The sequence below is a fragment of the Loxodonta africana genome, chromosome 16, assembly GCF_030014295.1.
Source record: "Loxodonta africana isolate mLoxAfr1 chromosome 16, mLoxAfr1.hap2, whole genome shotgun sequence".
Lineage (NCBI taxonomy): Eukaryota > Metazoa > Chordata > Mammalia > Proboscidea > Elephantidae > Loxodonta > Loxodonta africana.
In genome coordinates, this window is record NC_087357.1 from 41,906,855 (window position 1) to 41,930,367 (window position 23,513).

The 23,513-nt window shown below is 39.0% G+C and overlaps 1 protein-coding gene across 2 annotated transcripts in view; it reads right to left on the reverse strand.

Annotated features, from left to right (window-relative positions):
* EXOC6 (exocyst complex component 6) overlaps window positions 1–23,513 on the reverse strand; it is a 243,138-nt gene that overhangs the window by 194,264 nt on the left and 25,361 nt on the right. The gene's annotated exons all lie outside the window — the stretch shown is intronic.

Genomic DNA, 23,513 nt, shown 5'->3' on the forward strand with positions numbered 1-23,513 from the left:
TGAAGAACTCAAAAAAATTATTCAAGAACATACTGGAAAAATTAATAAGTTGCAAGAATCCACAGAGAGACAACATGTAGAAATCCAAAAGATTAACAATAAAATGACAGAATTAGACAACGCAATAGGAAGTCAGAGGAGCAGACTCAAGCAATTAGAATGCAGACTGGGACATCTGGAGGACCAGGGAATCAACACCAACGTAGCTGAAAAAAAATCAGATAAAAGAATTAAAAAAAATGAAGAAACCCTAAGAATTATGTGGGACTCTATCAAGAAGGATAACCTGCAGGTGATTGGAGTCCCAGAACAGGGAGGGGAGACAGAAAACACAGAGAAAATAGTTGAAGAACTCCTGACAGAAAACTTCCCTGACATCATGAAAGACGAAAGGATATCTATCCAAGATGCTCATCGAACCCCATTTAAGATTGATCCAAAAAGAAAAACACCAAGACATATTGTCATCAAACTCACCAAAACCAAAGATAAACAGAAAATTTTAAAAGCAGCCAGGGAGAAAAGAAAGGTTTCCTTCAAGGGAGAATCAATAAGAATAAGTTCAGACTACTCAGCAGAAACCATGCAGGCAAGAAGGGAATGGGACGACATATACAGAACACTGAAGGAGAAAAACTGCCAGCCAAGGATCATATATCCAGCAAAACTCTCTCTGAAATATGAAGGCGAAATTAAGATATTTACAGACAAACACAAGTTTAGAGAATTTACAAAAACCAAACAAAAGCTACAAGAAATACTAAAGGATATTGTTTGGTCAGAGAACCAATAATATCAGATATCAGCACAACACAAGGTCACAAAACAGAACGTCCTGATATCAACTCAAATAGGGAAATCACAAAAACAAACAAATTAAGATTAATTAAAAAAAAAAATACACATAACAGGGAATCCTGGAAGTCAATAGGTAAAAGATCACAATAATCAAAAAGAGGGACTAAATACAGGAGGCATTGAACTGCCATATGGAGAGTGATACAAGGCGATATAGAACAATACAAGTTAGGTTTTTACTTAGAAATGAGATGGGCGATATTACAACAGACTTAACTGAAATTAAAAAAATTGTATCAGATTACTATGAAAAAATTGTACTGTAACATATTTGAAATCCTAGACGAAATGGATGAATTTCTAGAAACACACTACCTACCTAAACTAACACAGAGGTAGAACAAATAAATAAACCCATAACAAAAGAAGAGATTGAAAAGGTAATTAAAAAACTCCAAACAAAAAAAAGCCCTGGCCCAGATGGCCTCACTGCAGAGTTATACCAAACTTTCAGAGAACAGTTAACACCACCACTACTAAAGGTATGTCAGAGCATAGAAAAGGATGGAATACTCCCAAACTCATTCTATGCAGTCAGCATATCCCTGATACGAATTACAGACCCATATCGCTCATGAACTTAGATGCAAAAATACTCAACAAAATTCTAGCCAATAGAATTCAACAACATATCAAAGAAATAATCCACCATGACCAAGCAAATATGAGCAGCTGATACCTGACAAAGGCCCAAAGTCAGTTAAATGGGAAAAAGACAGTCTTTTTAACAAACAGTGCTGGCGTAACTGGACATCCATCTGCTGCAAAAAATGAAACAAGACCCATACCTCACACCAGGCACAAAAATTAACTCAAAATGGATTAAAGACCTAAATATAAAATCTAAAATCATAAAGATCATGGAAGAAAAAATAAGGACAATGCTAAGAGTCCTAATACATGGCACGAACAGTATACAAAACATTACTAACAATGCAGAAGAGAAACCAGTAACTGGGAGCTCCTAAAAATCAAACACCTATGCTCATCCAAAGACTTCACCAAGAGAGTAAAAAGATTACCTACAGACTGGGAAAAAGTTTTTAGCTACGACATTTCCGATCAGAGTCTGATCTCTAAAATCTACATGATACTGCAAAAACTCAACTACAAAAAGACAAGCAACCCAATTTAAAAATGGGTAAAGGATATGAACAGGCACTTCACTAAAGAAGACATTCAGGTAGCTAACAGATATATGAGGAAATGTTCATGATCATTAGCCATTAGAGAAATGCAAATCAGAACTACAATGAGATTCCATTTCACTCCAAAAAGGATGGCATTAATCCAAAAAACACAAAATAATAAATGTTGGAGAGGCTGTGGAGAGACTGGAACACTTCTACACTGCTGGTGGGAATGTCAAATGGTACAACCACTTTGGAAATCGATTTGGCGCTTCCTTAAAAAGCTAGAAATAGAACTACCAGACAATCCAGCAATCCCACTCCTTGGAATATATCCTAGAGAAATAAGAGCTTTTACACATATATATGCACACCCATGCTCACTGCAGCACTGTTTACAATAGCAAAAAGGTGGAAGCAACCAAGGTGGCCATCAATGGATGAATGGATAAATAAATTATGGTATATTCACACAATGGAATACTATGCATCTATAAAGAACAATGATGAATCCGTGAAACATTTCATAAATGGAGGAATCTGGGAGGCATTCTGCTGAGTGAAATTAGTCAGTTGTGAAAGGATAAATATCGTATGACACCACTATTTTAAGAACTCAAGAAACAGTTTAAACAGAAGAAAATATTCTTTGACGGTTGCATGAGAGGGGAGGGAGGGAGGGAAATGGGTATTCACTAATCAGATCGTAGACAAGAACTATTTTAGGTGATGGGAAAGACAACACACAATACAAGAGAGATCAGCACAACTGGAGTAAACCAAAAGCAAAGAAGTTTCCTGAATACACTGAATTGTTCGAAGGCCAGCGTAGCAGGGGCAGGGTTTGGGGACCATGGTTTCAGGGGACATCTAAGCCTACTGGTGTAATAAAATCTATTAAGAAAACATTCTACATCCCACTTTGGAGAGTGGCGTCTGGGTCTTAAATGCTAGCAAGCGGCCATCTAAGATGCATCAGGTGGTTTCAACCCACCTGGATCAAAGGAGAATGAAGAACACCAAAGACACAGAGAATTATGAGCCCAAGAGACAGAAAAGGCCACATAAACCAGAGACTACATTAACCTGAGACCAGAAGAACTAGATGGTGCCCGGCTACAACGGATGACTGCCATGACAGAGAATACAACAGAGAAACCCTGAGGGAGCAGGAGAGCAGTGGGATGCAGACCTCAAATTCTCGTAAGACCAGACTTAATGGTTTGACTTAGGCTGGAAGGACCCCGGAGGTCATGGTCCCCAGACCTTCTGTTAGCCCAAGACAGGAACCATTCCCAAAGCCAACTCTTCGGACAGGGATTGAACTGGACTATGGGATAGAAAATGATACTGGTGAAGAACAAGCTTCATGGATCACACAGACACATAAGACTACGTGGGCAGCTCCTGTCTGGATGGGGGATGAGAGGGCAGAGGGGGTCAGAAGCTGGCCGAATGGACATGAAAATAGAGAATGGAAAGGAGTGTGCTGTCTCATCAGGGGGAGAGCAGCTGGGAGTGTATAGCAAGGTGTATATAAATTTTTGTATGAGAGACTGACTTGATTTGTAAACTTTCAATTAAAACAGAATAAAATTTTTTTTTAAAAAAGATGAAATTTTAGACTTAGAGCTGATTTAAGACTTTTGGGATGATGTGATGGGGTGAACGTCTTCTGTATGTGGCAAGGACATGAATTTTTGGAGGCCAAAGGGTAGACTGTTAGGGATTGAATTGTGTCCCCCCAAAATACATGCTGTAAATTCTAGCCTGTATGCCTGTGGATTTTGGGAACGGGTTGTCTTTGTTATGCAAATGAGGCAGGATTAATATAGGGTGAGTCTTGAGTTAACATCTTTTCAGATATAAGAGAGATTAAACAAGTATGTGAGAAGCAGAGATGGGAGAAGAGAGATGCCAAGCCACATGAAGACTGTCTACGAGCAGAAGCTCGAAGAGACAAGGACTGCAAGACAGAGAAAGACTTGCCCTAGCGCCAGCACCCTGAATTTGGACTTCTAGCCCCCGAAACTGTGAGAAAATAAATTTGTTTGTTAAAGCCACCAACTTGTGTTATTTCTGCTGTAGTAGCAACAGATAACTAAGACAATAACTCTAATAAATATTCAACAATTATTTACTTAATACTTACTATGCTAGTGAAAAAAAACTAGAATTCCTGTCAACAACGATTATCCTTGAGCAATAGGAATAAATGTGATTTCTTCTCCTAACTATATTTCTATATTTTTCAAGTTTTCTATAATGAAGGTTTTTGTTTTTCATTAATGCAAACTTATTTACTGAGTGTCTGTTGTGCCCATGGCATTACGCCATGTAATAAGTATGAATTAATCAGCATGTATAACAACCACAGGACTCAGGGATAACCACATTATGCATATACAGTCAATCCTCATTATTGGCAGATTCCGTATTTGCAAACTCACCTATTCACTAAAATTTATTTGTAACCCCAAAATTAATACTTGTGGTGCTTTCATGGTCATTCATGGATATGTGCAGAGCAGCGTAACTGAGTCACCCAATCTACACTTTCCCAGCTGAGGTGAAGAAAGCAACACTCTGCCTTTTTCTTTTAGCTCTCATATTGTAAATAAGTATCCTTTTTGCAATCATTTAGTACCACATTTCTTATATTTTTTGTGCTTTTTGTTGTTGATTTTGCTGTTTAATAATGGCCCCAAGGCATAGTGCTAAAGTCCTATCTAGTGTTCCTAAGTGCAAGAAAGCTATGGTGTGCCTTTCATAGAAAATACATGTGTTAGATAAGCTTCATTCAGTCATGAGTTACAGTGCTGTTAGCCATAAAGTTCAATGATAATGAATCAACAATACATATTAAATAAGGTGTCTTTAAACAGAAACACACATAAAACAGGTTATATATTGATTGGTTGACAAAAATGTTGTGACCAGAGGCCTCTAGGAACCTAACCGTGTATTTCCCATAAGAGCAATGGTTCAGTATTCACTGATGCAGTGTTCATGGTAACTTTATAGAACGTAACTGCTGTAGATAAGTAGAATAACGTGTTGCATGAAAAATTCCATGCTATAAAAATTCAGACATTATATGTAATATATATAAATACAGTAAAACTTGTGAAAGCTGGAACTTTCGTAAAACAAAACTGTTAGATAAGAAAAACTCAAATATTTTCCACTAAGATGAGCAATAGAGAAATGATAAAACTGCACCCCAAAAACGACAGAAAACTTGTAAGACCTGGAAAAACAAGGCAGTCCTGTTGAGTTCCAGCTCTCAAAGGTTTCACTGTATATACAAATACATAAATATATGTACACACATATTATATAGAATGCAGTGTTCTAAGATACAAATAGGACCTAAGATGTGAATTCAATCATACGTAATGTTTGAGGAGGTAGAGAAATAAGGAGGAGGGTATTGAGTCATGGGTAAAGACAGAGAGCAAAGAACATGGTACTGTGAAAAAGACAATTAAATAGTTTTGCTCATATGAAGGATATGCATTGTAAGTCATAGGAATTCTATCATGATGTAACTCTAATAGTAGTGTTTCTTAATCTTTACTTGAGCAGTGGCCTGGGGTGGCAAGACCCTCTGTTGTCTTGATGCAAATAACAGATCATCTCCCCAGAAAAGTACACGAACATTACAGTAACACTTTTTATCTGAGAATTGCTGCCCACCCACAAGGTTGAATGGGCAGCAAAGTCTCTTCCAATCACAGCACACTGCACCACGGAGGAACAACTGACCCAAGCTGGCTCAATCAGATACACTCTTTCAGGACTTTTAAATTGGAATTCAGAGATAGCCAGCTTATTACTCAATATGCTGACTGATGTAAGCTTGGGTAGTCATCGTTCACCAAGTACACAGAGGAGGAGAAAGTCAGGCTTCAGAGAGAAAAGAATGAAGTCTTCTACTTCTTTGTTCCAATCTTCTGAAAAGTTTGGCTGCTCTAGGATTTCATGAGATACCCAATAACCTTCTACTTTTTTTTTTTTTTCCATTTTTCCTTAAGCTAGCTCAAGTTGGTATTGATTGCTCATAACTCAAATTAAAAAAAAAAAAATTGTTGACTAAATAAATAAGACACACATGGAGTCAGTCCCTAGGTGGCACAAATGGTTAACACATCTGCTGCTAAGTAAAAACTTGGAAGTTCAAGCTTACTCAGAGGCAGCTCAGAAGAAAGGCCTAGGGATCTACTTTCAAATATCAGACACTGAAAACCCTACGGAGCACAATTTCACTCTGACGTATGTGGGGTTACCATGAGTTGGAACTGACTTGATGACAACTGGTTTTTTAAGACATATACACACTTCTACAATTTTAAGGGGTTCATCTGATTCATGTGTTAGAGCACATCTTCCCAACTGAAGAGGTTATATGCACACAACAACGATCATCTCAGCCCTCAACATAATATTTATGGTGTGCCATGGACATAAAAAAATACTGGGAAGTATCACCATAGAATAATGGAGAAATTGATCACCTTAAGGGTCTCAAGGCATAGATTAAGACTTTTGAGAAAAACAGTATGTCAAGCAAGTCTCCAGAATAATAAAAGAATAATGTACCATTTAGCTTTTATACAGCATTTTATTTTTTTCAAAATAATATACAATATTATACTGGTAAGTAAAGAATTCAGGAAAAGGTAAATATCCTAAAATACTGCTACTGGGTATCCAAATCAAGTATTTATCCTGTAGCTGAAGTGCAACGAAGAGTTTCTGGCAACCCCAGGAGGAAAAAAAAAAAAATTAATCAACACAGAATCCAATGTCTTTCACGAGAGAATATTGAAAAAAATTTCTTGCTTACAAAATATTCACCTTCTGGGTATTTTCCCATGGAATATTTCATTTGTTTGCAACATGAACTCTTAAAATGCTTTTTAAAATAATGCCCAGGTGCTTCCTCTAATTCAAGTGAAGACATTCCATTGAACAAGTTTTAAATGACAGAGCAGATATATACTAATTTTAAAAGAAGGTAAAGTCATATCTTAAAGATCTTATGACCTGTCAAAGTATCAAGATCAAGCAAAGGCAAAAAACAAAAGATGATTTTCCCTATATTTCTGATGTTACATTTCTCTTGCCTTGTTTTCCTCTACGTGTGATTTCTGTGATTTCTTCTCACTAAGAGTATCCTGTTTCTATGCATAGGAAAGAACCTAGTGCAGTGTTAGTTAACATTACTTCCTATAACTAAGGTCGACATTCTGTAGTACTGACATTAACACTCACTGTAATTCTGGGTAACAAAACAGCACACTGATGATCATTAATGAACATCCTCTATGATGAAACCTGAATTGATAATCAGTTAACACAGATTTGCAAGAGACTTCCTCCTTCCTGTTTTTACACTCTTGACCTAGGAGACATCTCTTCCTGTTCGCTTTTGTTCTACTTGGTAAAATGTAAAAAGTGAGAAAGGCAACACCCAAAACATGTAATTTTTAATTGTCCTTTAGAAAAACAAATTGAATTGCTAAAATAAACAATTCAAAAAGCTTTAAAAAAAAAAAAAGGAGGTTAATGAATGCAGATGTGGATCGCCTTCCTGAGAAGATTTTAGAAAAATCAAATATATCAAACTGTCTAGAGCAGATCTGAGCCCTGGTGGTACAGTGGTTATGGGCTTGGCTGCTAACCAAAAGGCTGGCAGTCTGAATTCACCAGCTGCTCCTTGGAAACGCTATAGGGCAGTTCTACTCTGTCCTATAGAGTTGCCATAAGTGGGAATCGACTCAATGGCAACAGGTTTGGTTTTTTGTTTTTTAGGGCAGAGCTAATGTGATTTTTGTCCAATAGCTTAAAAGATGAACTACCTGTCCTACCAAGGTCCTTTCTAGGAGTAAACCAAACCCGTTGCCATTGAGTCGATTGCAACTCATAGCAACTCCGTAAGACAGAGTAGAACTGCCCCGTAGGGTTTCCAAGGCTATAAATCTTTACAGAAGCAGACCCACATTTTTCTCCTGTGAAGCAGCTGGTGGGTTTGAACAGCCAACCTTTGTGTTAGCAGCCAAACACTGTGACACCAACCAAAAACCCGTTGAGGTCAAGCAGATCCTAACTCACAGTGATCCTACAGGCCAGGGTAGAACTGCCCCATAGAGTTTCCAAAGAGCAGCTGTTGGATTTGAACTGCTGACCCTTTGGTTAGCAGCCAAGCTCTTAACCACTGCACCACCAGGAGTATTAATCTACAATTAAGGAGAAATTCACTAAAGGGTTGACTTCTCAGTAAAACAACAAAAAGAATATTCTTTACCATAGAAAACAAAACAGCAAATGCGCTGAGCTTTACACTTAAAATTTGCGTACTTTATAATGCTAAAAAGTACATTTCAAAATAAAGATACACCAAAAACCAAACCTCTTGCCATCGAGTCAATCCCAAATCATAGCAACCCTATAGGACAGAGCAGAACCGCCTCATCAAGTTTCCAAGGAGCAACTGGTGGATTCGAACTGCTGACCTTTTTGGTTAGCAGCCATAGCTCTTAACCACTACGTCACCAGGGTTTCCAAATAAAGATATATATAATGTTAATTATTTATGTACCCAGTAATTCAGCAATAAATGTTCATAAAATAGAAACTACAGGGGATATATGAAGAAACAGAAACAAACTAAAAGGACTTTAACACAAGTCTCTTAATTCAAGAAATACCATGTATTAAAGATTAGACAGACCCATAAAACAAACAATAATACACATAGCTCAACCATGTATATGAGACTAAATGGGCACACCAGCTCAGAGGCAAGGACGAGAAGGCAGGAAGGGACAGGAAAGCTGAACCAATGGAAAGGGGGAACCCAAGGTCGAGAAGTGGACAGTATTGACATGTCATGGGGTTGGAAATCAATGTTACAAAACAATATGTATATTAATTGTTTAAAGAGAAACTAAGTACAATAAAAATAATAACAAATATTTGAAAAATGAGGATGCAGAAGATATAACCAACTTAATCAATAATCTTATGTGTAGGCATGTGTGTGTATGTGTGTATATATAAACTTTTGAACCCCAGGAAAAGAGAACACACTTTCTTTTCAAGATCACATGGAGGATTCAAGAAAACTAACCCTATATTAAGCGTAAAATGTTAATGAATTCCAAAGAATAGAAATAATACAAGCAGATTTATCTAACTAGAATATAACTAAGAATTAATAACAAAATTTAAAAAATTAAAAGAACTCTCTATATCTGGAAATTAATGCTATAAAAAACTGTTGGAAGCTTTTATCCCTAAACAGCAAAAAAGACTGCCCAACAAAAAAATGGGCAAAGGACTTGAACAGACAGTTCACCAAAGAGGATATTCAAATGGCCAACAAGCACATAAAAAAATGCTCATCATCTGCCCTTTCAAAACCAAACCCTTTGCCACTGAGCCAATACTGACTCATAATGACCCTACAGGACAGAGAAGAACTGACCCATAGGGTTTCCATGGAGCAGATGACTGATTTGAACTACTGAACTTTTTGGTTAGCAGCCAAGCACTTAACCACTGTACCACCAGGGCTCCCCGTTAGCCATTAAAAAAGAAACCAAGCCTGTAGCTGTTGAGTGGATTCGGACTCATAGTGACCCTAGGGAGATGCAAATGAAAACCACAATGAGCTATTGCCTTGCCCCCATTAGAATGGCAATGATCAAAAAAACAGAAAAGAACAAGGAGTTGGCGAGATTGTGGAGAAACTGGAACACTCATTCACTGCTGACGCAAATGTAAAATGTTACAGCAGTTCCTCAAAAACTAAGACCTAGAACAGAGAACTACCCTATGACCCAGTAATCCCAAATCTAGGTATGTACCCAGAGGAAGTGAAGGCAGGAACACAAACCGCAAGTTGTACACCAATGTTCACTGCAGCACTTTTCACAATAGCCAAAAGATGGAAACAACTGAAATGTCCATCAACAGATGAATGGATAAACAAAATGTGATATATCCATACAATAGAGTATTATGCAGCTGTAAAGAGAAATGAAGTTCTGATGAATGCCAAAACATGGGTGAACCTTGGAAACATGGTTATTGTTTTTAAGTGTCATCCAGCCAGTTCTGACTTATAGCAACTCTATGTACAACAGAACCAAACAGTGCCTGTTCCTGCACCATCCTCAGGATTGTTGCTGTTTGGGCCCACTGTTGCAGCCACTGTGTCAACCCATCTCTTTGAGGGTCTTCCTCTTTTTCGCTGACCCTCTGCTTTACCAAGCATGATGTCCTTCTCCACGGACTAATCCCTCCTGATAACATGTCCCAAGTATGTGAGACAAAGTCTCCCATCCTCGATGCTAAGAAACATTTTGGTATACTTCTTCCAAGGCAGATTTGTTAGTTCTTCTGGCAGTCCGTGGTATAGTCAATATTCTTCGCCAACATCAAAATTCAAAGACATCAATTCTTTGGTCTTCCTGTATTCACTGCCCAGCTTTCACATGCATATGAGGCAATTGAAAATACCACGGCTTGGGTGAGGAACACCTTAGTCCTCAAGGTGATATCTTTGCTTACTAAAGATAGTCCTTTGCAACAGATTTGCCCAACGCAATACATTGTTTGATTTCTTGACTGCTGTTTCCATGGGCACTGACTGTGGATCCAAGTAATATGAAATCCTTGACAACTTCAGTATTTTCTCTGTTTATCACGATGTTGCTTACTGGTTCGTTTGTGAGGATTTCCATCTTCTTTATGTTATGTAATCCATACTGAAGGCTGTGGTCTTTGACCTTCATCAGTAAGTGCTTCAAGTCCTCTTCACTTTCAGCAAGCAAGGTTGCATCATCTGCGTACAGTAGATTGTTAACGAGTCTTACTCCAATCCTTATACTGCGTTCTTCATCATATAGTCCAGCTTCTTGTATTATTGGCTCAGCATACAGACTGAATAAGTGTAGTGAAAGGATGGATTGGAGTCCTGGTGGCGCAGTGGTTAAGATATGAGGCTGCGAACCAAAAGGTCAGCAGTTTGAATCCACCAGCTGCTCCTTGAAAACCCTATTCTGTCCTATGGAATCGACTCAACGGCAACAGATTTCAGTTTTTTTTTCATTGAAAAAATACAACCCTGACGCACACCTTTCCCGATTTTAAAGCACGCAATATCCCCTTGCCCTGTTCAAACAACTGCCTCTTGGTCTATGTACAGGTTCCGCACAAGCACAATTAAGTGTTCTGGAATTCCCATTCTCTGCAATATTATCCGTGATCTGTCAAGATTCACACAAATGCCTTTGCATAGTCAATAAAACACAGTTAAACATCTTTCTTCCAATTTTCCTAGATTCATACTTCATACATTCCAGGTTCCAATTATTAATGGATGTTTACAGCTGTTTCTTCTCATTTTGAGTCGTGCCACATCAGCAAATGAAGGTCCCGAAAGTTTTACTCCACCCACGTCATTAAGGTCGACTCTTCTTTGAGGAGGCAACTCTTCCCCACTCATCTTCTGAGTGCCATTCAACCTGGGGGGCTCATCTTCCAGCACTATATCAGACAATGTTCCGCTGCTATTCATAAGGTTTTTACTGGCTAATGCTTTTCAGAGTAGACTGCCGGGTCCTTCTTTGTTGTCTGTCTTACTCTGGAAGCTCAGCTGAAACCTGTCCTCCATGGGTGACCCTGCTGGTGTCTGAATACCAGTGGCATAGCTTCCAGCATCGCAGTACAACAAACTGACAGACACGTGGTGACATAAAACAAAAATCCTCACAACTGGACCAATGAGCAACAGCATGATAAATGGAGAAAAGATTGAAGTTGTCAAGAATTTCATTTTACTTGGATCCACAATCAAAAGCCATGGAAGCAGCAGTCAAGAAATCAAAAGATGCATTGCATTGGGCAAATCTGCTGCAAAGGACCTCTTCAAAGTGTCAAAGAGCAAAGATGTCACCCTGAAGACTAAGGTGCACCTGACCCAAGGCATGGTATTTTCAATCACATCATATTCATGTGAAAGCTGGACAATAAGGAAGACTGAAGAAGAATTGACGCCTTTGAATTGTGATGTTGGCGAAGAATATTGAATATACCATGGACTGCCAAAAGAATGAACAAATCTGTCTTAGAAGAAGTACAACCAGAATGCTCCTTAGAAGCAAGGATGGAGAGATGGTGTCTTACGTACCTTGGATGTGTTGCCAGGAGGGATCAGTCCCTGGAGAAGGACATCACGCTTGGCAAAGTACAGGGTCAGCAGAAAAGAGGAAGACCCTCAACGAGGTGGACTGACACAGTGGCTGCCAACAATGAGCTCAAGCATAACAACGATTTTAAGGATGGTACAGCACCGGGCAGTCTTTCATTCTGTCGTGCACAGGGTTGCCGTGTGTTGGAGCCAACTCGACGGCACCTAACAACAACAACAAACATCTTTCTGGTATTCTCTGCTTTCAGCCAAGATCCATCTGACATCAGGAATGATATCCCTTATTCCACATCCTCTTCTGAATCCAGCTAAATTTCTGGCAGTTCCCTTTCAATGTACTGCTACAACCATTTTTGAATTATCTTCAGCAAAATTTTACTTATGTGTGATATTAATGATATTGTTTGATAATTTCTCTATTCTGTTGGATCACCTTTCTTTGCAATGGGCACAAATATGGGTCTCTTCCAGTCGGTTGGCCAGGCAGCTGTCTTTTAACTTCTTGGCATAGTCTAGTGAATGCTTCCAACATTGCCTCTGTTTGTTAAAACATCTCTATTGGCATTCCATCAATTCTTAGAGCCTTGTGTTTTGCCAATGCCTTCAGTGCAGCTTGGACTTCTTCCTTCAATACCATCAGTTCTTGATCATACGCTGCCTCCTGAAATGGTTGATGTTGACTAATCCTTTTTGGTACAGTGACTCTGTGTACTCCTCCCATCCTCTTTTGATGCTTCCTGTGTCATTCAATATTTTGCCCACAGAATCCTTCAATATTGCAACTTGAGGCTTGAATTTTTTCTTCAGTTCTTTCAACTTGAGAAATGTCAAGTGTGTTCTTCCCTTTTGATTATCTGACGCCAGGTCTTTGCACATTTCATTATAATACTTTCCTTTGAAATCTTCTCTTCAGCTCTTTCACTTCATTTCTTCCATTTGCTTTAGCTACTCTACATTCAAGAGCAAGTTTCAGAGTCTTTTCTGACATCCATTTTGGTCTTTTCTTTCCTGTCTTTTTAATGACTTTTGCTTCTTCACATTTGATGTCATTCCACAACTCATCTGGTCTTTGGTCATTAGTGTTTTTAATGTATCAAATCTATTCTTGAGATGGTTTCTAAATTCAGGTGGGATATACTCAAGGTCATACTTTGGCTCTAGTGGACTTGTTCTTCAACTTAAATTTGCATATGAGCAATTGATGGCCTGTTCCGAGGTTGACACCTGGCCTTGTTCTGACAGATGATATTGAGCTTCTCTATCATTTCTTTCCACAGATGTAGTTGATTTGATTCCTGTGTTTTCCATCGGGCCAGGTCCATGTGTATAGTCACTGTTTATGTTGTTTGAAAAAAGCTATTTCCAGTAATTAGGTTGTGGGTCTTGCAAAATTCTATCATGCAATCTCCAGCATTTTCTCTATCAGCAATGCCCTACTGATCCTTCTTTGTTTCCAACTTTCGCATTCCAATCACCAGTAACTATCAATGCATCTTGTTTGCATGCTTCATCAATTTCAGACTGCATAAGTTGGTAAAAATCTTCAATTTCTTCATCGAAAACACTATGCTGAACGAAATAAGTCAGTTGCAATAGTATACTGTATGATCTCCCTTATATGATGTAAGCAAATGTAAAGAAACCACAGATTATGAATGGTAACCAGGGGCGGGAGGAGGTGGAGAGGGGAGTTTTTATTCGGAGGGCACTGAGTTTATGCTAATGGTGGTAGAACATTTATTTGGTGATTCTCTACAGATGGATGGAGCCCTGGTGGCATAGTGGTTAAGAGCTCAGCTGCTAACCAAAAGGTCGGCACTTTGAATCCACCAGCCACTCCTTGAAAACCCTATGGGGCAGTTCTACTCTGTCCTATAGGGTCACTATGAGTCGGAACTGACTGGACGGCACCTAACAACAACAACATAGACGGATGATATATATCTCTTGGGTGAAAGATGGAAGAAAATCTGTTTTTTTAAAGTTTTTTCTGTTTATTAGTCTATTTTGAATTCAAATCAATTAAGAATTTCATGTTCACTGAGAACAGGTCTTTGATATCTGTACCAGTGAGTTTTTGTATCTCTGTGACTCTCACAACTCTTTACCTACAAGTTATAGAAACAAAGCTGTAAGACTTACCAAATGTCTTAGTCATCTAGTACTGCTGTAATAGAAATACCACAAGCGGATGGCCTTAACAAAGAGAAATTTGTTCTCTCACCGTCTAATAGGTTACAAGTCCAAATTCAGGGCATCAGCTCCAGGGAAAGGCTTTCTCTCTCTGTCAGCTCTGGAGGAAGATTCCTTGTCATCAGGCTTCTCCTGGTCGAGCAGCTTCTCAGGCACAGGGACCCTGTGTCCAAAGGACACGCTCTGCTCCTGGTACTGCTTTCTTGGTGGTATGAGGTCCCCCACTCTTTGCTTGCTTCCCTTTCATCTCTTGAGAGATAAAAGATAGTGCTGGCCCCACCCTGGGGAAACCCCCTTTACCTTGGATCAGGGAGGTAATCCGAGTAAGGGTGGTGTTCCAATCGACCCTAATCCTCTTTAACATAAAATTACAATCACAAAATGCAGGACAACCACACATGGTCTAAACCGTCAATACACACATTTTTGGGGGGACATAATTCTATCCATGACACCAAATCCCTGTGTGTGTATGCATCTGTAATCCAGAAAGGTTTTTACTTCTTATTGTCTGTGTAAAATGATTTCTTATCATCACAAGGTATGGATGTTAGATTACAAAGTCTCTTAAGTTAAAGAAATTCTGTTCTGATTGGCTTACTGCAGTAAATATTTATATAAATAGAATATTAATAAAATTCCCAGAAAACAAGGAAATAGAACTTCTAATATTTAAAATTTCCTAGACATAAAAAGGGGCCCTGGTAGCACAATAGTTAAGCGCTCAGTTGCTAATCGAAAGGTTGGCAGTTCGAACTCACCAGCTGCTCAATGGGAGAAAAGGCCTGGTGATCAGCTCACATAAAGATCACAGCCTAGGAAACCACAGGAGAGAGTTGTACTGTGTCCTCTAGGGTCACTATGAATCAGAATCAACTGGATGGCATAGAACAACAGGCAGAAAAATAATTCTTCTTATAGAAATTAATTTAGAAACATTTTAAGAATCCACATAATTAAGGCAGGTACTATCATTATCCCTATTCTACAGTTGAGCAAACTGAGGCTTACAAAGGTCAATAACGCACCTGAGTAGCAAGGCTCTGTAATTAAGCAGTGAAAGAGCTGGAATTTGAATCAAGTCATCTACCTCTTACTCACTGCTATTATCATAGCTTTATCTATAATAGAAATAATGTTAGATAGCTGAAGATACAACAATAACAGAACTATTGAAAAAATTAAACAATATGTCACAACGATCTATAAAAAGATATTTTCAGGCTATTCAATATACTAGTAAGTGAAAAAAATCAAGATACCACTGATGTATCAGGGGTAGTCACAAATGTTTGTGTATGCATGTGCATGTACTAATGGGGATAAAAGAATGCACAGGTAAAAGGCTACCAGGAGCGCAACAAAATCTTACAAGTAAATTATTTCTGGGGTGTGAAATTTTTTGTAGTTTTGTTCTTTTAACTTTCCTGTTTTTACATAATTTCTACATTGAGTACATATTACCAAAAAAAATTTCAAAATATTATTTGTAGCCCTGTACAACTGTACAACTATCTCAGTCATATTTTAGTTATATTAAATAAAAATTTTATGGTAAAATGATTTAATCTTAATAACTACTCATTAAAATCGATTTAGTTTATATATTCTACTGCAACCAAATACACTGATTTTTAAAGAAATAGTGATAGCTAAATTTTACAAATGAAATTTTTCCTTTCTGAAAAGAAGTATCAGTTCCTTAATTTATACATTTTTTGTCTTTTTTTCTACATTAAGTTTCTTATAGGGCTTTACCCAGATTCATGTTCACTATCATTTCAATATTTTTTCATGTGGGCTAAACATCTAAGGAGAGAATGAAAGATACTACTGAGGCCATACGGTGTGAGGTACCACTTTAGAATCATCATAAAAAGAAACAGCATCTGCAACGTGCTAGACACAAAGTGTTGTACAGGTCGGCGGCATAATTGAGAAGGTGTACCTTTTCACCTTTGCTTTCTTTGGGTTGTTTTAGTTTCCCAGGGCTGCCATAATAAAATACCACAAAGTGGGTGAATTTAAAGACCTGAAACTAATTTTCTCACAGTTCTGAAGGCTAGAAGCCCAAATCAGGGTCTCAGCCATGTCAATTCCTTCTGGGGCACTGAGAAAGGAACTCTTCCATGCCTCAGTAGTAGCTTCTAGTGGCTGCCAACAATTCCTGGCGTTTCTTTGCTGTTTGCAGATGTATCTTCACATGGTGTCTTCTCCCCGTGTGTGCCTGTTTTCATGTCTGTCCTCTTTTATAAGAAAATAGTCACATAGGATTAGGACCCACCGTGCTCCTGAAGCATGTCATTTAGTTAATTGATAATACTTGCAAAGAAAAACCCCAACGAGGTCATATTCACAGGTACAGGAGTTAAGACTTCAACATATTTTTTGGGGGGAACACAATTCAATCCACACGAAAGGGATCTTGATCAGATGATTATCTACTGAACTTCCCTATATGCACAACCCTGTAACAAGGGATAAAATCAGCCAGACAGACCTTGTCCCTGCCCAACAATCTAAAGATTGTTGTTGTTAGTTGCCATGGAGTCAGCTCCACCTCACGGCGACCTTATGAACAGCAGAACAAAACATTGCTCAGTCCTGTGCCATCTTCACAACCGTTGGTATGTTTGAGCCCACTGTGGCAATCCATCTCATAGAGGGTTTCCCTCGTTTTTGCTGACCCTCTACCAAGCATGATGTCCTTTTCTAGCAATTGGTCTTTCCTGAGGACGTGTTCAAAGTAGGCATGACAAAGTCTCACCGTTCTCACTTCTAATGAGCATTCTGGCTCCAAAATTGATTTGTTTGTTCTTTTGGCAGTCCACAGCATACTCAATATTCTCCCCCAATGAAATTCAAATGTGTCAATTCTCCAATCTTTCTTTTTCATTATCCAGCTTTCACATGCAGATGAGGCAACTGAAAAGACCGTGGCTTCCATCAGGCGCACCTTGATAGTCAAAGTGACATCTTTGCTTTTTAACATTTTAAAAAAGTCTTTTGCAGTAGATTTTCCTAACGCAATATGTTGTTTGATTTCTTGACTGCTGCTTCCATGGGCATTGACTATTGATTCAAGATGAACAAATTTTTTTTTCTTTTAATAATTTTTATTGTGCTTTAAGTGAAAGTTTACAAATCAAGTCAGTCTTTCACACAAAAACCCATATACACCTTGCTACACACTCCCAATTACTCTCCCCCTAATGAGACAGCCCGCTCTCTCCCTCCACTCTCTCTTTTCGTGTCCATTTCGCCAGCTTCTAACCCCCTCCACCCTCTCATCTCCCCTCCAGGCAGAAGGTGCCAACATAGTCTCAAGTGTCCACCTGATCCAAGAAGCTCACTCCTCACCAGCATCCCTCTCCAACCCACTGTCCAGTCCAATCCATGTCTGAAGAGCTGGCTTCGGGAATGGCTCCTGTCCTGGGCCAACAGAAGGTCTGGGGGCCATGACCACCGGGGTCCTTCTAGTCTCAATCAGACCATTAAGTCTGGTCTTATGAGAATTTGCGCATGCATCCCACTGCTCTCCTGCTCCCTCAGGGGTTTTCTGTTCTGTTCCCTGTCAGGGCAGTCATCGGTCGTAGCCAGGCACCACCTAGTTCTTCTGTTATCAGGATGATGTAGTCTCTGGTTCATGTGGCCTTTTCCGTCTCTTAGGCTTGTAACCGCCTTGTGTCATTGGTGTTCTTCATTCTCCTTTGATCCAGGTGGGTTGGGACCAATTGATGCATCTTAGATGGCTGTTTGCTGGCGTTTAAGACCCCAGACACCACTCTTCAAAGTGGGATGGAGAATGTTTTCTTAATAGATTTTATTATGCCAAGTGACTTTGATGTCCCCTGAAACCATGGCCCCCAGACCCCTGTCCCTGCTACACTGGCCTTCGAAGCATTCAGTTCATTCAGGAAACTTCTTTGCTTTTGGTTTAGTCCAATTCTGCTGACCTCCCCTGAATTGTGTGCTGTCTTTCCCTTCACTTAAGTAGTTCTTATCTACTATCTAATTAGTCAACGCCCCTCTCTCACCCTCCCTCCTCCTCCCTCGCCTAACCACAAAAGAATGTTTTCTTCTCAGTTTAAACTATTTCTCAAGTTCTTATAATAGTGGTCTTATACAATATTTGTCCTTTTGTAACTAATTTCACTCAACATAACGCCTTCCAGGTTCCTCCATGTTATGAAATGTTTCACAGATTCCTCACTGTTCTTTATCGATGCGTAGTATTCCATTGTGTGAATATACCATAATTTATTTATCTATTCATCTGTTGATGGGCACCTTGGTTGCTTCCATCTTTTTGCTATTATAAACAGTGCTGCAATAAACATGGGTGTGCATATATCTGTTCATGTAAAGACTCTTATTTCTCTAGAATATATTCCAAGGAGTGGGACTGCTGGATCGTATGGTACTTCTATTTCTAGCTTTTTAAGGAAGCGCCAAATCGATTTCCAAAGTGGTTGTACCATTTGACATTCCCACCAGCAGTGCTGAAATTCTTGCTAACTTAAATTTCTTTGCCATTTATCAAGACGTTGTTAATCAGACCAGTCACAAGGATTTTCATTTCATGTTAAGGTGTAATTCATACTGAAGGCTATAGTCTTTGAGTTTCATCAATAAGTGCTTCAAGTTATCTTTACTTTTGGCAAGGAAGGTTGTATCATCTGCGTATCACAGACTGTTAACAAGTGTTCTTCCAATCATGATGCCACATTCTTCTTCATATAGTCCAGCTCCTCAGAATATCTGTTCAGCAGGTAGACTGAGTAAGTAAGGTGTAAGGATACAACCCTGCCACACACCTTTTCTGATTTTAAACCATGTAGTATCTGTTTGTTCTATTCGAATGACTGCCTCTTGATCCATGTACAAGTTCTGCATGAACCCAATTAAGTGTTCTGGAAATCCCATTCTTCTAATGTTATCCATAATTTGTTATGATTCACACAGTCAAATGCCCTCACATAGTTGATAAAATACCAATAAGCATCTTTCTGGTATACTCTGCTTTCAGCCAAGATCCATCTGATAACAGTAATGATATTCCTCATTCCACATCCTCTTCTGAATCCAGCTTGAACATCTGGCAGTTCCCTCTCAATTTAAGGCCAAAGCCATTTTTTAACTATCTTCTGCAAAATTTTGCTAATGTATGATATTAATGATATTGTTTGATAATTTCTGCATTCATTTGATGGCCTTTCTTTGGCATGGGCACGAATACGGACGTCTTCTTGTCGGCTGCCTAGGTAGCTACCTTCCAAACTTCTTGAAGATATAAAAAACAAGTAGACAACTATGGAACAATGTGAGAAGTACTATTTATTATAGGAGAAATATAAATTGTTATGAAACACATAAGAGGTGCAACTGATCCAGACTAGGTGAGGATCAGAGACTTCCCAAAAGAAGTAATGTCTAATACTGGCATTCAAAGTAGACCATGCCAGGGTTGGTTTTTGGTATGTTTGATTGGTTTTAGGCAGAAGAAACAGCACTGTTGAACCTAGAGATAAGGGAAAAAACTTAAGTGTGTTTAAGGAACTGAAAAAATTCATTATGACTAGAGTGCAAAACGCAAACTAGGGGAGTTAGATCATGAAACACTTTGAAAGTCATTTAAGGAATTTATACTTCAAACTAAGAGCAATAGAAAACTTTTGTTCCCCTATTTAAGAACTGCATATCATCATTAGATGAGTGTTGCAGAAAGATCAGTCTGGCTGAACAGCAAGAAAGGACTGAAATGGGGCAAGGATGGAGGAAGGAAGGACAGTTAGAAGTCCAGTACAATAATTCAGGTAAAAGAGGACAGTCTCCTGAACTAGGGTATTGGCAGTGGGGAAGAAGAAGAGTGAACAAAATCATACAATTCCTAGGATATGTCCCAGAAAAATTCTCATATACAACCAAGTGGGAAAATGCATGATGGTGTTCATAGCAATGTTGTCTGCTGTAGTGGGGAGTTGGAAGAGACCTAAATTTCTCCATTACTCAGGGAACTGATGGTGCATGAGTGGGTAGTGTTTCGTTGTGTTGTACATAGGGTCGCTATGAGTCAGAACCAACTCCAGGGCACCTAATAACAATGTTAACCGAAATGGTAACTGTAATGTGGTGAATAAACATACAGAATACTATATAGCAGTTACAAACAATGAATTAGAATTTCTCACATCAACACAGACAGTTCTTAGAAGCATGAATGAGAGAAAAAGGAAAGAAAAATTAACATGTGTGCAATGATACACACCCCCCACAAAAAGCTAGACCTGAGAAAAACTGAAAGATCAGGCTAAAAAAGAGTGCCACTGGAAAAAATAATAAAATAGTAACATAAGCCTACAGGCCAGGTAAAACATTAGGAAATAGCAACAAAAAATAACATCGGTAGGACAAACGGATGTCTGGAATCTGCTTCAAGATCATCTAAGATGAGAAAGAGTGGATAGGGGAAAAGACCAAACAAGATTGGCCAGGAGCTAGATGATGGGTTCACATTTAAATTCTCCATAATAAAGGATTTTGAAAAATATAATATTTGCATTTTACTTGATGAAATTAGAAAAAAATAGGGGGAAATAGGAGTAGCTTAAACACTGGTCAAGAGAAAGGACTACTAGCAGTGCCTTTTATGTAGGCAAACAAAGAGTCTGCTTATACGTGAGAGGTGTCCCATCCCATTGCCGTTGAGTTGATTCCTACTCTGCTTATACATGAGAGGTGTCCCATCCCATTGCCGTTGAGTTGATTCCTGTGGTATAGAACAGAACTATCCCATAATGTTTCCAAGGAGCAGCTGGTATTTTGAAACTGCCAACCTTATGGTCAGCAGCTGAGCTCTTATCTACTGCGCTACCAGGGCTCCACATGAGAGATGACCAGTGTATATATAGTTCACTGCAGTGTGCTAAACAGTGGGTTTCAACAGAGTAAGCAGGTGACACAACTGTCTGGCAAAAGAGAACTGGATGATAACACTGAACACATATACAGTTGGTTCTTATTATTCACAGCAGTCATGTTCTATAAAGTCACGCTGCACACTGAACTAGTGTATGCTGAACCACTGCTCCTAGGGGAAACAGAGGGTTGGGTTTCTTTGAGCCTCTGGTCACAACGTTTTTGTTAACATTACTACAATACCTTGTTTTATGTGTTTCTGTTTAAAGTCACTTCCTTTAATATATATTGTTGACTGGTTAACGTTGAACTCATGGTCAACACCACTATAACTCACAACTGAATGACGATTATCTAACATACTTAACGTACATATTTTCTCCTTAAGGTACATGACAGCATTCTTATGCTTAGAACACTAGACAGTACTTCAGCACTATGCTTGGAGGCCATTTTAAACAGCAAAATCAGCAACAAAGTGCACAAAAATGTAAGAAAAAAATGGCACTAAATAGATCGCAAAAAGGACACTTGTTGACAGTCTGAGAGCTGAAACAAGAAGGCAGAGCACTGCCTTGTCTGACCTCAGCTGAAAACATGTATATAAGGTGACTCAAATTTTTTGTCACTCTGCACATGACTGTGAAAGCACACTAAGCATTAATTTTGGAGTTACAAATAAACTCGAGTGAGTACGCAAATTCACAAATACGAATTCACAAATAATGTGGATCAACTGTATTGTTTGTGTCCCAATAGTCTCTCGATCTATTTCAAAATTTTCAGATCAACTGTATTGTTTGTGTCCCAAAAGCCTCTCAATCTATTTCAAAATTTCCTTCCATGTTAACTTCATCTCTTTTTCCCAAGGTGAAGCATTTCAAGCAACACTACTTTCAAAAATGGACTTCTCTTATAATTATACCACATCCTGTATTGTTTCAGTCTCGCCATGCAGTAACAAGGACAAAACATCCTTTTAATCTATGATTTCTACTTTCATTACCAAAATAGTTTTATGAAAAGAAGTAATTACCTTGGAAATTTAAGGAAATGCACTAATTATCGTTCACAGCAGGAACTTCATACGACAAAAATTTATCACATGCCTAACACATGCTTGGTGTTAGGGATACAGAAGTGAACAAATAGACAAGGTCCCTACTGTCCCAAGTTTTTAGGCACCAAAACTCCATCTCCCCATTCTGCAAATAAAGTAACCCAGGTCCAGCGAAGTTAAATTATTTTTACCCATGACTGCACACCTCATCAGTGGCAAGACAAGGGTAAAGCAAAAACACAGGACTCTTGACTCTCAGGGAAAGGTAAATTTACAATGTAACTACATCCACAGGTCCACAAATCATATGTTGCTCCATTCCTAGCAAGTGTATTCTGAAGAAAATACTAATGATAAAGCAAAATCTGCCCAAAGTTCCCTGACCAAATGAATCGTAATTTCATTCATCATCATCACTGCTAAACATAAAACCTTAAATTCCCTGGGTGGAGCTAGTGTAAGCACTCTGCCCTAACAGAAAGGCTGACAGTTCTAATTCACCTGGAACCCACTAGGGGTGCCTCAGAAGAAAGATGTGGTGATCTGCTTCTCAAAGGTTACAGCCATGAAAACCCTATGGAGCAGCTCTAAAAAAAAAAAAGCTCTACTGTGCAATAAATACATGGAGTCGCCATGAGTCAGAATCCACTGGACAGAAACTGGTTTTTATTCTTGAAGAGAGTCCCTAACCTAATCTAATGGATCTGTACATTCTCTGGATAATATTCTTTTAGGACAGCAGGTATTCAATCTGGCACAGAATATCGATTACCTAGTACTGTTTTTTTTTTAGGGGGTGGTTTAGGGTCCTTTTTAAAATAAACAGAAAAACTGATGCAAAATTAACGAAACGCTCGTGAATAAGTGTAAGCTTTCTCCCCAGAGGCACGCTCTGTGAGCACACAGTTAACACCAGCGTGTTTCTGAGCCTCAGCTCCTTCCCGCCAGCCCACGCTCCCTTCTCGCCCACTCAGGGCCGTGCGCCGGGATAATGGTGCTGGAGTCTCCCGCTTAACTTCCATTCCCCCACGCCCGTGGCAGCCCACCGCGCCAGGGTTTTCTTCCGCGCGCGCCTCGGCACTTCGGTCACGCCGGCTGCCGGCAGGTAACCTTCGCCCCGGTCACTCCCGCT